General features: G+C 42.4%; 1 protein-coding gene across 11 annotated transcripts in view; it reads left to right on the top strand.

The window, feature by feature from the left end:
- The window catches only part of LOC132867451 (splicing factor 3B subunit 2-like), an 81,530-nt gene that overhangs the window by 47,029 nt on the left and 20,317 nt on the right, over positions 1-14,184 (top strand). For 3 of the 11 annotated variants that reach the window (XR_009650744.1, XR_009650748.1, XR_009650741.1), the window contains exons 14-20: positions 3,635-3,753; positions 3,863-3,956; positions 5,115-5,168; positions 7,679-8,002; positions 9,409-9,526; positions 9,606-11,457; positions 11,566-11,661. The gene's annotated coding sequence lies outside the window, so the exon portion shown is untranslated. Of the gene's footprint in view, positions 1-3,634; positions 3,754-3,862; positions 3,957-5,114; positions 5,169-7,678; positions 8,003-9,408; positions 9,527-9,605; positions 11,458-11,565; positions 12,112-14,184 lie in introns of those variants that run through there. The other 8 variants (XR_009650750.1, XR_009650751.1, XR_009650738.1 and 5 more) reach the window with 8 other exon arrangements.

The raw sequence follows: 14,184 nt of genomic DNA, 5'->3' as shown, positions 1-14,184 counted from the left end.
CAAGCTGCGGCCATGCTAGCTGTGTGTGAACAGTAGCAATGGCAGGTCAAGCAACAGTCCAAGCTTTCGCTTTTGACCCGGAGTCCGACCCCGAAGCAGAAGCGCAAGCAGTTGAGCAAACTGCTTCACAAGTCTAAATAAGGGAGTGGGAAAATGTGTGTACAACACTAGTAGTATAGTAGTATAGTGTTTGCGTGCACACACATACTCGCTGCGATCAGCGCCTGTAGCCACGCTGCTAAGACAAAACCCTGTTCTCCCTCGGACTCCTTTCGTAAACTCAACGTGACACAGAGAACAGAGTGAGAGTGTTCGGAGTGGTAGTTTACGAACGTATAATACCCTAGGCTTGAACACGCACTCCATAACCAAAGAGGATAGAAGCAGCAACTACAGCAACATATCGCTTATCCAACAGAAGACATGCATTGCGGAGCAATAGTCAAACATAAGCTCATAAGTTACAGTCAATTTCCAGACTAAACTCCGTTTAACAGAGCGATGCTGCATGCTCTTTAGTTTTGTAGCGCAGATTACCTGGCTAACTGCAGGAAGCAGTTAGCTGCACAGCTAATGTAGCCATTGCTAGGCTAACGTGGCACCGATTTTAAAACACAGCAAAACAACCAGTTATACACTTGTTCGGTGTTTGAGGCTGATGCGGCAGGGATGCTTGGCACAGACCCAGGCTTCAGTAACAGTTGATGTGCAAAACCTGCCCGGTACTGTCCCAAGTTGTGGAAACATTCATCAGTAAAATGCTTCCGACAAGCATACACCGTCTTAGGTAGACTCGACGGCATATTATTGAAGTAAATAAAATTAAGCCACTGCGTCTTCAGGGGCTGTCCCGTCGGCAGTAAAAACAGACTCCTTTCTGTGTTGTCACATCCATGTACAGCACAACTTCCATGTTTCGCTCGCTTAGGTGGTGCCATGTTGTTGTGTCCTCTATGGTCTCCTCACTACAACTGGGCGGGCAATCCATATGGTGGGTGGGAATCCAGAGGGGGGGGGGGGCGTGGGGATCATCTCCCTTGCTGACGTCGGCAAGGGAAGAGCTTCTCAACGCGCCGTTTTGACGCGCCATTCTCAAATATTGGGCATAGTTTGGTTTACACATTATGAAATTTCTAGCCACTGGGGTGACTTAAGAAGGTCAGAGGAACTCATTTTAACATTAAACCTCAAAGTGAAAATTTCATGCCATGGGACCTTTTAAAAAAAATTAAAACGGAGAAAATGCAGTGAGAATGTACATTCCAACATCTATGTAGGTAACACTAGGCCATATAGCTACATTGTCACTCCAACTGTTTCGAGGAATTTTGTACAGATTATAACTACTAAAACTCTAATTTCTGTGTGAGAGTAATTCCGTGCCAAATCGCCAAATTTTAGAGAAAGTTCCCGACTGACCATCTCAGATTTTGTTCATTTTTTTTTATTTTAATGTCCTTGTTACTAATAACCGCTGTGCAAAATTTTAGGCCAACATCTCCACTAATTTCGGAGATATTAAGCCTTCAAAAAGGGGGCGTGGCCCCATATTTAGCATAAAAACAAGTTACAGCTAGCCGCTGTGTCCAGGGATCAGGTCGTCGAGGCCCCTGCCTTCGACTGCCGCCCAATCCACACTGCACCGGCTCCCTACGGCTACCTCTGTGGGTGGTGAACCCACAGAAGGTCGGGCCCACGTCACCGCTTCGGGCTGAGCCCGGCCGGGCCCCATGGGCAAAGGCCCGGCCACCAAGCGCTCGCATACGAGCCCCGGGCCTGGCTCCAGGGTGGGGCCCTGGCTGCGCCATACCGGGCGACGTCACAGTCCTTGATTGATTCTCCATAAGGGTTTTGGTGAACGCCTCCCTGGGGAGGTGTTCCAGGCATGTCCCCCCGGGAGGAGGCCCAGGGGAAGACCCAGGACACGCTGGAGGGACTATGTCTCTCGGCTGGCCTGGGAACGCCTCGGTGTTCTTCCCGAGGAGCCGTCCGAGGTGTCTGGGGAAAGGGAAGTTTGAGCTTCCATGCTCAGACTGCTGCCTCCGCGACCCAGCCCCAGATAAGCAGATCGAGACGAGACAAGTGTTACAATCAAACATCCATAGTTTGATGGCTAATAACTTTTGAACTGTTCACACTAAATGGCTCAAATTTGCACACATGATTCTTTGATATAATAAAGCGCTGTACACAGAAGGAGAGCTTTGTATGTGACATATTTGACGTGGTACGCGGTGGTCCGGATCACCGTATTTTCCATACAAAACGAGGGCATTAATTAATTATTTTTCCTGGATTGTGGTCCGGTTCACCGTATGCTGTATTATATTACGATATAAATAAAAACTTACCAAAATCATACTGTGTTTGTCATTTAATACGAGTTTTTTTACAAAGTCGTACATCATTTGTTATTTTTTCCTCAAACCGGAAGAGAAATGCATGCGTAAAACACACGCGCAATAAAAGATACCAGTTCTAACGCATGTAAAAAAGCGGGAGCTGCCACGAGGGAAGTGAAAAATAATTTTACCAACTTTCGTCATTATGTCTCAGGGTGGTTATGAACAGCTTCTAAGGAATAAGAAAAAATGTGCTAGAGACTACAAAGCAACAGAAGAAAGGGCAAAGGAAAGAATTTATTCTAAATTAGGGGAAGAAGTAGCTGAAAATTTAAAATTTATTTGTCTTCTGAACTTGGTGGTCCGGACCACACCTGAAAACGGCGTGGTCCGGACCACAACGGTAGTCCGGACCACCGCGTACCGCGTCATTTGCAGATTTATGGCATGCCAAATATGGCTTCCTGGAATGCACATTTGTCCATGGTAGCACTTTTGGCTCTCTGTATCTCCAGTTTTAATGACACCAGATGTCTGATTCTTTTTAATATATGAGACATGTTATAGTATTATCAGGAAAACATGTTATATCTGTGACCAAATTATATTTCTCATATATAGGCCCCTAAAAATGGAAAAAAGCTTGTCGCGTCTGTAATTTGAATGCTTATAGCAAAAATCTGACAAGGTCTACCAGAAAACAAATTGGATCAGTCAAAAGAGCAAGGTCTAATTGATATATGTACCAAATATGAAGTTGGTGCTGTGAAGAAAACTATTTCATTCAAGCTGTTGAATCTAGAAGGTTTTAAGACATGCGAAAATGCCATTCACAAGGTTACATCACATGCTACATCATTATTAATTCAAATTCTCTTGACTATACATATATGTAGTATATTTGTAAATATGACAAATGATTTACAAATCTCACAAAAGTCAATTACACAAATTTAATTCTATGTATGTAGACTTAGCATGTCTATTTGAAGCGTTTGAATAACTGGTCAATTTCTTTCACCACACCAGACGGAACTACATATTGTCTACCAGTTGATGTGATTGGTGCATCTATGATCTTTATGATGTGTATCAGTGGAACCCAACAGATATCTTCTCTTCTGGGCCAACTGTAAGACTTTGCAGGACCATGAGGGTGCATAAATTGTACTTGCCCACCTGTTCCTCCTCCGATATTGCACAGATATTACCAATCCACCATTGCTGGTCATACAAACATGCAACATATTTTCCTGGGATCATGTCTGACAGGGTGTAACCTTCTTTCACAGCATCATCTACAACCTGGGGATGAGTGCCACTCATGTCCACAATGAAGCTTGGTCCACCAGACACTCTGCTGATCTGCAACTGGCTCCCTGAGATAGGAACAAATGAGTGGTTGTTCCTGGTATTGTTGAGGACTTTGAAAGTCTCTTCTGAAGAACTTTTCCATTGCTTGTTACTTCCCCCTTTTCAATCCAAATGAAATGGATGTTTGTTTTTTTCTGCCCACACAGAGATCTCGTGGTGTCAGTATGTGTTGTGAAGTAACTGCCTGTAAGCTGGCTCTAGCTGCAGAACGCTTCACGGTGCCACCTATCCTGTCACAAGGTGATTTTCCATAGGGAGTAGCAAAAAAGTGCCATTCAGCTGTCATACCCAAGTCTTCCTGGTGATGCAACAGATTTGTACAGTTTTTGTGGTTTTTGTACTGGGCAGCTGATCCATCACTAAAGTATACAAGTTTAGAAATTTGGGGACTGAGTTGTTGAATGTATGGAATCACTGCTTTTAAGAATGTGTGAATGGCTACAGTATCATGCTTCAGGCAGTCACTTATGACACGTAGATATGAATGTTGTTTCATATGTCCCATCATCTCTGCTCTTCTTCATGTAAACAGCAAATGGATGAAGGGTGCACTGGCTGTTGTTCCAGTGGTACCCCTGCGCTGCATCCTGTACCAAGAAAGAGTAGTTCTCAGCGAAATCCAAAAGTACAATGATGTAGCATGTGATATAACCTTGTGAATGGCATTTTCACATGTCTTAAAACCTTCTATATTCAACAGCTTGAATGAAATAGTTTTCTTCACAGCAGGGTCATTCCATGCCAAATCAACAAGAGGTTATGCTCGACCATCTCAGATTTCAATGAAATTTGGAGGGCTCAGAGATACTATTAAAAGAAGTTAATCCCCAAAATTTGAGCTTCCTATCTCCAACGGTTTCAGAGATACAGGCAAATTCGAATTTTTTATATTTTTTCATATAACTGATATTTGAGGGTTAATAAATGCTTCAATAAGGCTCAAGTAGGTTAGGAGACATGTTTCTTCCTCAATTTTAAATAAAATTTCAATTAATGCTCAGTATTTTGTAAATTGATTTTAATCTAAGACTGTGTAACATTAGCAATCAATGACCAGCTATTGTGTACCAGTCAACAGCCAGCCTTATCAATATCAACACAGCACAATAGGTGACCTTTGATACCAGAACAGGTGGCTCATATCTTAGTTTTAGAGTCTGTAAACTGCATACTTGTTCAGATAACATTATATTGCTTGGATTATATTAAATACATTGTAATACAGAGCACTGAGAAAATTTACCAATGTTATTAACTAAATGTGTTTCTTTGCAAGGATTGGATATTTTGAATAGTTGACTAGGGAATTTAATTGTAGTTGCTTTCAATTTGAGATCAGTATAAATGAGTTTGTTCTTAGACATCTAGAAATGGCTGAACTTCCTCCCTGTTCTATAGGAATTGGACTAAAGAAAGATTCTGACTGCCATAAACTAACATACAACAGAAATTGTAAGTTAAATACACTCTCTCAGTTTGGAGCAAATACATTATGATCCAGAATCATGTTCAAGTCTCCTCCGATTACGATACCAGTGTTTGGAAACTTATTCAGAGTATATTCAGTGTGAGTCTTTCGCACTTCAAGCAACTTATTATTCTCAGATTTTGAGTTTTAGCCAAAATATTCACAATTAAAAAAGTAAACCTTTCAATGCGAATAACCTGGTAAAGAAACTGTCCTGCTGTGTCACAGTCTGTAGAATACTACCAGAGAAAGTATATTTTAGTGTGTCAACCCCAGCAGTGTGTTCAGGTCCATGAGCCAGCCAGAGATCGTTACCCCACTGGGCCCTCCATAATCTTACATCACTGGAAACTGAGTGTGACTTGAATAAAACAAGTCAGTTTTATGCTGTTTTCAGACAAAAAAAATTGCATTATGCTTTGCAATATTTCTTAACTCCCTGGCATTGAGAGTAATATCAGACAAGAACGTATTAACAACAACAATAATAAAATGAGAACAGAATAAGTTCAGAAGAAAACAGAATACGGGAACCCACTGTCAAGGGCCACACCATTCAAATTTTTATGAAGTATCTTAGTTAAACATAAATTAACCACAGTTCCTTAAGTTTTCTATTGCAAATCCAACCTGCATCAGGTATTAATCACTCAAAACAATTAACCAAAGTCAGTGACATTGAACTGAGGCTTTGTGTAAGAAGAAAATAAAAAATAAAACCCCCAGCTCAATCAACATAAATTCACCTGAGCAGTTTGTGCTGATCAGACTTACCGGGTGGTGACCCATGCTATGAAAGAAACAAACTCAACAGTATATTAACTATTTAAAGCATCATGGTCAGTGCAACTTATACAGTCATGGTAGATGTTCATCAGGCCTCAGGTACAGTGGGGCAAAAAAGTATTTAGTCAGCCACCAATTGTGCAAGTTCTCCCACTTAAAAAGATGAGAGGCCTGTAATTTTCATCATAGGTACACTTCAACTATGAGAGACAGAATGGGGAGAAAGAATCCAGGAAATCACATTGTAGGATTTTTAATGAATTAATTGGTAAATTCCTCTGTAAAATAAGTATTTGGTCACCTACAAACAAGCAAGATTTCTGGCTCTCACAGACCTGTAACAACTTCTTTAAGAGACTCCTCTGTCCTCCACTCGTTACCTGTATTAATGGCACCTGTTTGAACTCATTATCAGTATAAAAGACACCTGTCCACAACCTCAAACAGTCACACTCCAAACTCCACTATGGCCAAGACCAAAGAGCTGTCAAAGGACACCAGAAACAAAATTGTAGACCTGCACTAGGCTGGGAAGACTGAATCTGCAATAGGTAAGCAGCTTGGTGTGAAGAAATCAACTGTGGGAGCAATTATTAGAAAATGGAAGACATACAAGACCACTGATAATCTCCCTTGATCTGGGGCTCCACGCAAGATCTCACCCCGTGGGGTGAAAATGATCACAAGAACTGTGAGCAAAAATCCCAAAACCACATGGGGGGACCTAGTGAATGACCTGCAGAGAGCTGGGACCAAAGTAACAAAGGCTACCATCAGTAAAACACTACGCCGCCAGGGACTCAAATCCTGCAGTGCCAGACGTGTGCCCCTGCTTAAGCCAGTACATGTCCAGGCCTGTCTGAAGTTTGCTAGAGAGCATTTGGATGAGCCAGAAGAGGATTGGGAGAATGGCATATGGTCAGATGAAACCAAAATAGAACTTTTTGGTAAAAACTCAACTTGTCGTTTTTGGAGGAGAAAGAATGCTGAGTTGCATCCAAAGAACACCATACCTACTGTGATGCATGGGGGTGGAAACATCATGCTTTGGGGCTGTTTTTCTGCAAAGGGACCAGGACGACTGATCCGTGTAAAGGAAAGAATGAATGGGGCCTTGTATCGTGAGATTTTGAGTGAAAACCTCCTTCCATCAGCAAGAGCATTGAAGATGAAACGTGGCTGGGTCTTTCAGCATGACAATGATCCCAAACACACTGCCCGGGCAACGAAGGAGTGGCTTTGTAAGAAGCATTTCAAGGTCCTGGAGTGGCCTAGCCAGTCTCCAGATCTCAACCCCATAGAAAATCCTTGGAAGGAGTTGAAAGTCCGTGTTGCCCAGTGACAACCCCAAAACATCACTACTCTAGAGGAGATCTGCATGGAGGAATGGGCCAAAATACCAGCAACAGTGTGTGAAAACCTTGTGAAGACTTACAGAAAACATTTGACCTCTGTCATTGCCAACAAAGGGTATATAACAAAGTATTGAGATGAACTTTTATTATTGACCAAATACTTATTTTCCACCATAATTTGCAAATAAATTCTTTAAAAATCAGACAATGTGATTGTCTGGATTTTTTTTTCTCATTTTGTCTCTCATAGTTGAGGTTTACCGATGATGAAAATTACAGGCCTCGCTCATCTTTTTAAGTGGGAGAACTTGCACAATTGGTGACTGACTAAATACTTTTTTGCCCCACTGTAGCTGGAGTCAGTTCAGTCCCGTTGACAAAGGCCCAACCACCAATGAAGTATGCCGTTTCCCTTCTTGGTGTCTCTTGGCCACCAAGGGCCAGAGCTGCCATCGTCTCTCTCTCTGGCAGTCTGGGACAGGTCCTCAGCAAAACAGTTTGTTGTTTTGGAGGGGAGGGTTTTTTTTTCTCCCTTTTCCTGTTTTTCAGACTGCATCCCGGTAGCTGTGTGAGGTGAACTGGAGGATAATCGCTCGAGGTTTGGAGTCGTCTTTCCATTGGCTGACCGAGCTGATGTACTGTGTTGATAACCTCAGGAAACTTGGCCTGGTACTCAGGTAAGACTGTCTGGCAGATCTGCATCACCTCTTGAAGTACATTTTGATCCATGTGTTTGGCTACTTCATAGAGTCACAGGTTCCCATGCTGTGAGTAACTCTCCAGCTCAGCTATCCATTGCTCCATCAGGTGTAGTTTCTTCTCTACTATGCGGGTTCATTCTTCAACACGTGTCACTTTCCCTTTCACATCACGGATCTCAGCTCAAGCAAAGTCGACTGTTTTCTTTTCTCCTTCAATCTTCATTCTCTTTTATCAGCTCCTCTATGTTCTTCTCAAGTGTATCAATTCTACAATTAAACACCAGTGAGAGCTTCTGCACAATGTCTGTGCTGTCCATATCAAAGAGCGTTGTGACTGACTTTTCTTTGATACCAGAGTTTTGCTCAGTGTCACAGGTGAGGGAGGAAGCTCTGAATCCACAACCACCAGCACAAATTGGTCTACCAAACAGTAGTCGTGCAAGTTGTTCATAAGCGGGTTCTTTCGTGTCTCTATGCTGCGTAGCTAACAGTGCTAATGCTATTAGCACAGCCAGTCCACTCAGGTCGGTGCAGGTGTATAAAGGTAACGCTGCCACTGAAGTGAGGTTACTGCTTCAGAATGCTCATAGCACTGTCTTACTAATTGTACGATGTTAAAGTAGTGTTTCACTTGTTCTCTAACGTCTCAGGTGCGCGGCTCCAGATAAAGCGTGCCCTCACATCGTTATCTTGGTCAGCATCCGCCACCAATTCACTCCCTTGTATTTTTTTTTTTTTTTACACGGCATGAATGTGGATTGAGCCTATGATCTTCGGTTTGCAAAACCGACACCTTCCCACTTGGCCACCATGCCCAAGTACAGATAGTGATGGACTGTCGGAAGCCGACACTCCAAAGCGTGTATTGAGTATAAGGGTTGATGAAGCCCCACTTTGAGGCGTGTATCGTTTAGAAAAAAAATGTGGCTGATGACAGGCGAGGCCTCGGTTTGTTTGGTTCGCATCAGCATTTCATCCTGAGTGTTCATTCCCAGATAAAAGCCAGCAAAACAGCTGACACTTTGTGGGTTGTTTGGTTGGAGAGAATCTCCCTCTCTCTCAACTTTTTTGATCAAAGTTTTTATATCATTCCAACATTTGGAATCTGTATTATTAAGTAGTAGTGATTGTGTTGTCAAATAATATTCATCTCCTGATTGTAATAGTGGTAATATCCACTCCCCCCCCCCCCCCCCCCTCTTGTCTTTATTCAAAAAATGGAGCTTACACACAAGAGGAAATATTCACCCATGTGGAACATTTTGAAATGGTTCCTCCCAATGAGGATTGTCACTGTAAATTATTATTATTATTATTATTATTATTGTGATTATATCACCATCATGCACAAATATATTCAGATTGCATATTCATGGTTTAAGGTGAAGTGCTTGCTGTGCCAGAAGGAACGAGTGTAGAACAAGAATATATCAGTGCTGAGGCATTATAGAGCTTTTCATGAGAATCAGCAGCCTGCCAACAGACCAGACACAAGCGACAGTAAGAATCTTTTTCTGTTTCAGTTGTGTCATCAAAATCAAACTATGTTTAACTTAAATATATCATCTTTGTGTCATAGATTCCAGAAAAACAAATGATGGATGAGGCCTTGGTTAATATGATAATTCCAGACACCCAGCCATTGTCAGTGGTGGAAGATGTGGGTTTGATGGAGCTCATGCACATACTGGAACCCACTGATCTTCTCCCTACTAGGAAGATGTCAGAATGTAGTGACAGTCAGCCTCACCTCTGATATCTGGACATCCATGAATATGGAGACTTACCTTCCAGTAACCTGCCACTTCATTGATGACAATGACAGACTTGGAACAATTTTGCTTGGAGCAGAACATTTTCCAAGTCATCACACAGCAGAAAATATGGCTCTGGCAAAAGCAAAATTGATGGAGGAGTGGGACATAAAAGAAAAGGTGAAGTGTCTCATCACTGATGCTGCACCAAATATGATAAGCTTGTGCCAAGGCATTGCATGTGAGACATGCTGTTTGCATCACACACAATTTAATAGTGCAAAAGTCATTTGACCATGTCCCAGCCCTTAAAGGTGGAGTATGAGATTTTTTTCAGGAGTATTTTTTACCATATTGCTTGAAAAGCTCCTCACACCCATGTTGCAAGCAGTACAATAGAAGGTTTGACCCAAAAACGAAATATTTTAATCCAGTCTACAGTGTAAAATAAAGGAAAAATGCCATCCAATCATATCGAGGTACCACCTCAAAATGATTGGATACTGACACGTCAATCAGACTGAAGCCCGAGCAGCCCGGCCCTTCTGTGTGTGTGAGAGAGAGAGAGAGAGAGAGACAGCGAGCAGTGTCGCACAGAAAGCACAGGATTCTCTCAGTGCGCTTCCTCCAAACAACGGGGATTTACACGAAAACGGAAGGAGATATTCACAAAATTCTTTCACAGTGAGTGCCACAAGGCTTTCCTGAACACACTGATGTAATTTCTTTGTCTGTAGTGTAAAAAATGAGGTCACTAGAGCGAGTTAAAAACGAGTGACTTTTCTGGCAAGTTTTATAATGGAAGTCTATGAGCTGGGTGGCTGTGCTCTCCTCACTTTCAGGCTTCTCATTCAAAAACTGCAAGTCCTATCATGTAGGTAGACACATTGTGTGAATCAGGACAAGTGTGGCTACTACTTTTGAGAAAATTGTGTGTGGAGTGAAAATTGGGGCTGAAAACACAGTTTAAATGAGAAAGTTTGAGCTATTTTTCCAAGCTCTCTACACTCTGCTCTAAGGGGGAGGAGGGGTGGAGACGCGGGGGGGAGCATGGCGAGGGCGGGCGTGTTTCTTTTCAAAATATGGCTTGCAGGAACCGTTATTCCAAAATCTCATACCCCACCTTTAATGATATGCATCCCAAAGCCAGAAAAATCTTCTCTGTTTTTCTGGACAAGTCCTACAGCAAAAGAGAGACTGTGCCAGGTACAGAAGCAAATGGGGAGGCAGACTCTGAATAGAGGTAGATACACGCTGGAACAGCACTTTCCACATGCTGGAACTCCTTTATAATGAGACAGAACCAGTGGGAGCAGCCCTGGCATCTTTAAAGACCAACATCTCCCCAGTTAATGCTCATGAACATGAGGCTGTTGGAGATACTTTACATATTCTGGCTCCAATCCGTCAGGCTACTGTAGAACTATCTGAGGAGAAAAGGGTATCTGCTTCAAATACCTGTCTACAATGGAGTCACTTAGTGCAATGACGACGACAACCATGCTCGACCCGAGGTTTAAAGCCACTGGGTTCCTATACCAAAATAAGATGCATGAAGCAGTAAAGCAACTGACAGAGTGGGCCAATAGAATTACAATTGCTGAATCTGCTAGATCGAGTGAGCCCTTAATCCAGCAGCCAGCCTCCTCTGAAACAGCTGGGATGCAAACAGCTGTAGTAAGTATAAAATGGTTCTGTTGATTTGTGTTATTATTCTGCTAAAGATATTTTAAAATGTAATGAAGTATTTTAACCACTCAAGTGTTTATATAAAATTTTCCTTAGTTGTCTTGTAGCATCTGCTGGACCCCACAGTGAATCAGAGCAGAAGAAGCTCAAATGCCACTGCTGATGCAACAATAGAAGGGGAACGTTACTTGGGTGAGGCCAACCTTCCAAAAATTGTAGATCCACTTGTATATTGGAGTCCACAAAAACATGTTTACCCCCACCACTACCAACCGGCACTTCAGTTTTTATGTTCACCAGCATCCTCAGTACCATGTGAAAGGGTGTTCTCCGAGGCTGGGGAGGGAATTTCTAAGAAATGAACCGCCTCAATCCAAATACAGTAAAACAATTACTTTATTTATTATTTTTTTTTTAAAAGAACATAATCAATAAAGGTTCCCCTAAATATGACTATGTATCCTGCATGGAGCACTCACAGTCCATCACACACACAATAAACACAAACATTACCCTCTTTATGTTTATGGACACCTTTTTATTGTGCAGATACAATTATTCTGAGCATAAATTCATACAAAAAGTGTGTGAGAGACAGAGAGAGAATAAAAAGCATAGAGACCAAATAAAAGGCACATAAAACACTTGTGTAATAAGTTATTTTCAAACAGAACATTGTGTAAAGTCCATGTAAATAATAATGTGAAGTGTCAGAACACTGCTGTGATGTAGATATTGAAACATGCTGTACACGTCTCTGAGCAGTAGGTATCGCTAGTGAACTCGAGTGAGATTTCAAGTCATGAATCTTCATCTGCCACACCCCTTTATACTCCATACACACTTCAGAGCCTCAGTTAGCCATCACTGATCACTATACTGCAAATCATTAACATTTATTGCAGAGAAAATGGCAAATAAACTACTGAATATTAAAGATTTATTATGGACTTAAATTTGTAGAAATGACCACTAAGTTGTCTCATCTCATCTCATTATCTCTAGCCGCTTTATCCTTCTACAGGGTCGCAGGCAAGCTGGAGCCTATCCCAGCTGACTACGGGCGAAAGGCGGGGTACACCCTGGACAAGTCGCCAGGTCATCCCAGGGCTGACACATAGACACAGACAACCATTCACATTCACACCTACGGTCAATTTAGAGTCACCAGTTAACCCAGGGGTGTCAAACCTGATCCATAAAGGGCCTTGTGGCTGCAGGTTTTCATTCCAGCCATGCAGCAGCACACCTGACTTGGCTCATTCAATCAACTGAACTGTCTTCACACAGTCAAATACTTGCAGCCACACCCACCCTTGATTAAAGGGTGGGTGTGTCAGTTGATTGAATAAGCCAAATCAGGGTGCTGCTGCATGGCTGGAATGAAAACCTGCAGCCACACGGCCCTTTATGGATCAGGTTTGACACCCCTGAGTTAACCTAACCTGCATGTCTTTGGACTGTGGGGGAAACCGGAGCACCCGGAGGAAACCCACGCGGACACGGGGAGAACATGCAAACTCCACACAGAAAGGCCCTCGCCGGCCCCGGGGCTCGAACCCAGGACCTTCTTGCTGTGAGGCGACAGCGCTAACCACTACACCACCGTGCCGCCACCACTAAGTTGTGTGTGGAATTTTTGTTTTGACATTGTGTTTTGTTGTCTCAGGAGCCTAAATATGATTTATGTCTAATCTTGGCTAAGGAGCTGACTATCATACCAGTGGTGTTGGGTTGCTCACTAAGAATTTAACAGGTTTAGTTTGTTAGTGACATACATGTCAACCTTTGGTCAATCAAACCTGTATAACCAACCTCCAAAATCCGTATTTCCCTTATAAAATCCGTATAAGATGCAAATTAAAATAATTTACCTAAAATTTGAATGGTAATTAACAATCAAAATAATTAGCTTTTCTTTCGTTTCAGACATGTAAAAGCTTTTCACCTTTACCTGACATGTTTCGACGGTGTAACTTCCGTCTTCATCAGAGGGTCACCTGGATGTTGGTGTGTGACGTGCCTTTATAATCAGCTGATGTTACAGAGGTGTGACCTCCCTGTCAATATTGACAGGTCGGTCACACCTCCCGCTGTCCGTGTTGCCCCCTAAGGACGGCGCTCCAGGCGCGTTCTGTGGGATCGGTTATGATTGATGCACGTTCGTAGAGTGTTCTGACAACTGATAGTTTGTGTGACAGGAGCTGGCATGCGAAAGAATACAGGATCAGGGACACAAAGCAGAATTACGCAGTAAAATAGCAGGAATACTGAAATCCGCAAAACTACCACCAAGCAATATATCAAAGCAAGAAGAAAGAGCAATAAGAAGTTTGGCCAAGAATATAAACATCATGATATTACCCGCAGACAAAGGCAGAACAATAGTCATAATGGATACAGCACAATATGAAAACCAAATGAACAGTATGTTGGCAGACACCACCACATATGAGATCCTCAAGAAAGACCCCACAGAGGACAAGAAGAAAAAACTAACAGATTTACCGAAGCCTTTATTGGAAGCCAACAAAATTGAAAAACAGACATACAACAATTTAATACCCACAGCCAGCATAACCCCCCAGATCTATGGCACACCAAAAATACATAAACCAGAAGCACCGTTACGTCCGATTGTGGACAGCATCGGATCAGTCACTTACAACCTGTCTAAAGCGCTTGCGGAGATAATCAAACCACTACTGGGCCAAA

Source organism: Neoarius graeffei, chromosome 1 (assembly GCF_027579695.1).
Source record: "Neoarius graeffei isolate fNeoGra1 chromosome 1, fNeoGra1.pri, whole genome shotgun sequence".
Classification (NCBI taxonomy): Eukaryota; Metazoa; Chordata; class Actinopteri; order Siluriformes; family Ariidae; genus Neoarius; species Neoarius graeffei.
This window is presented reverse-complemented; position numbering and strand designations above follow the sequence as displayed.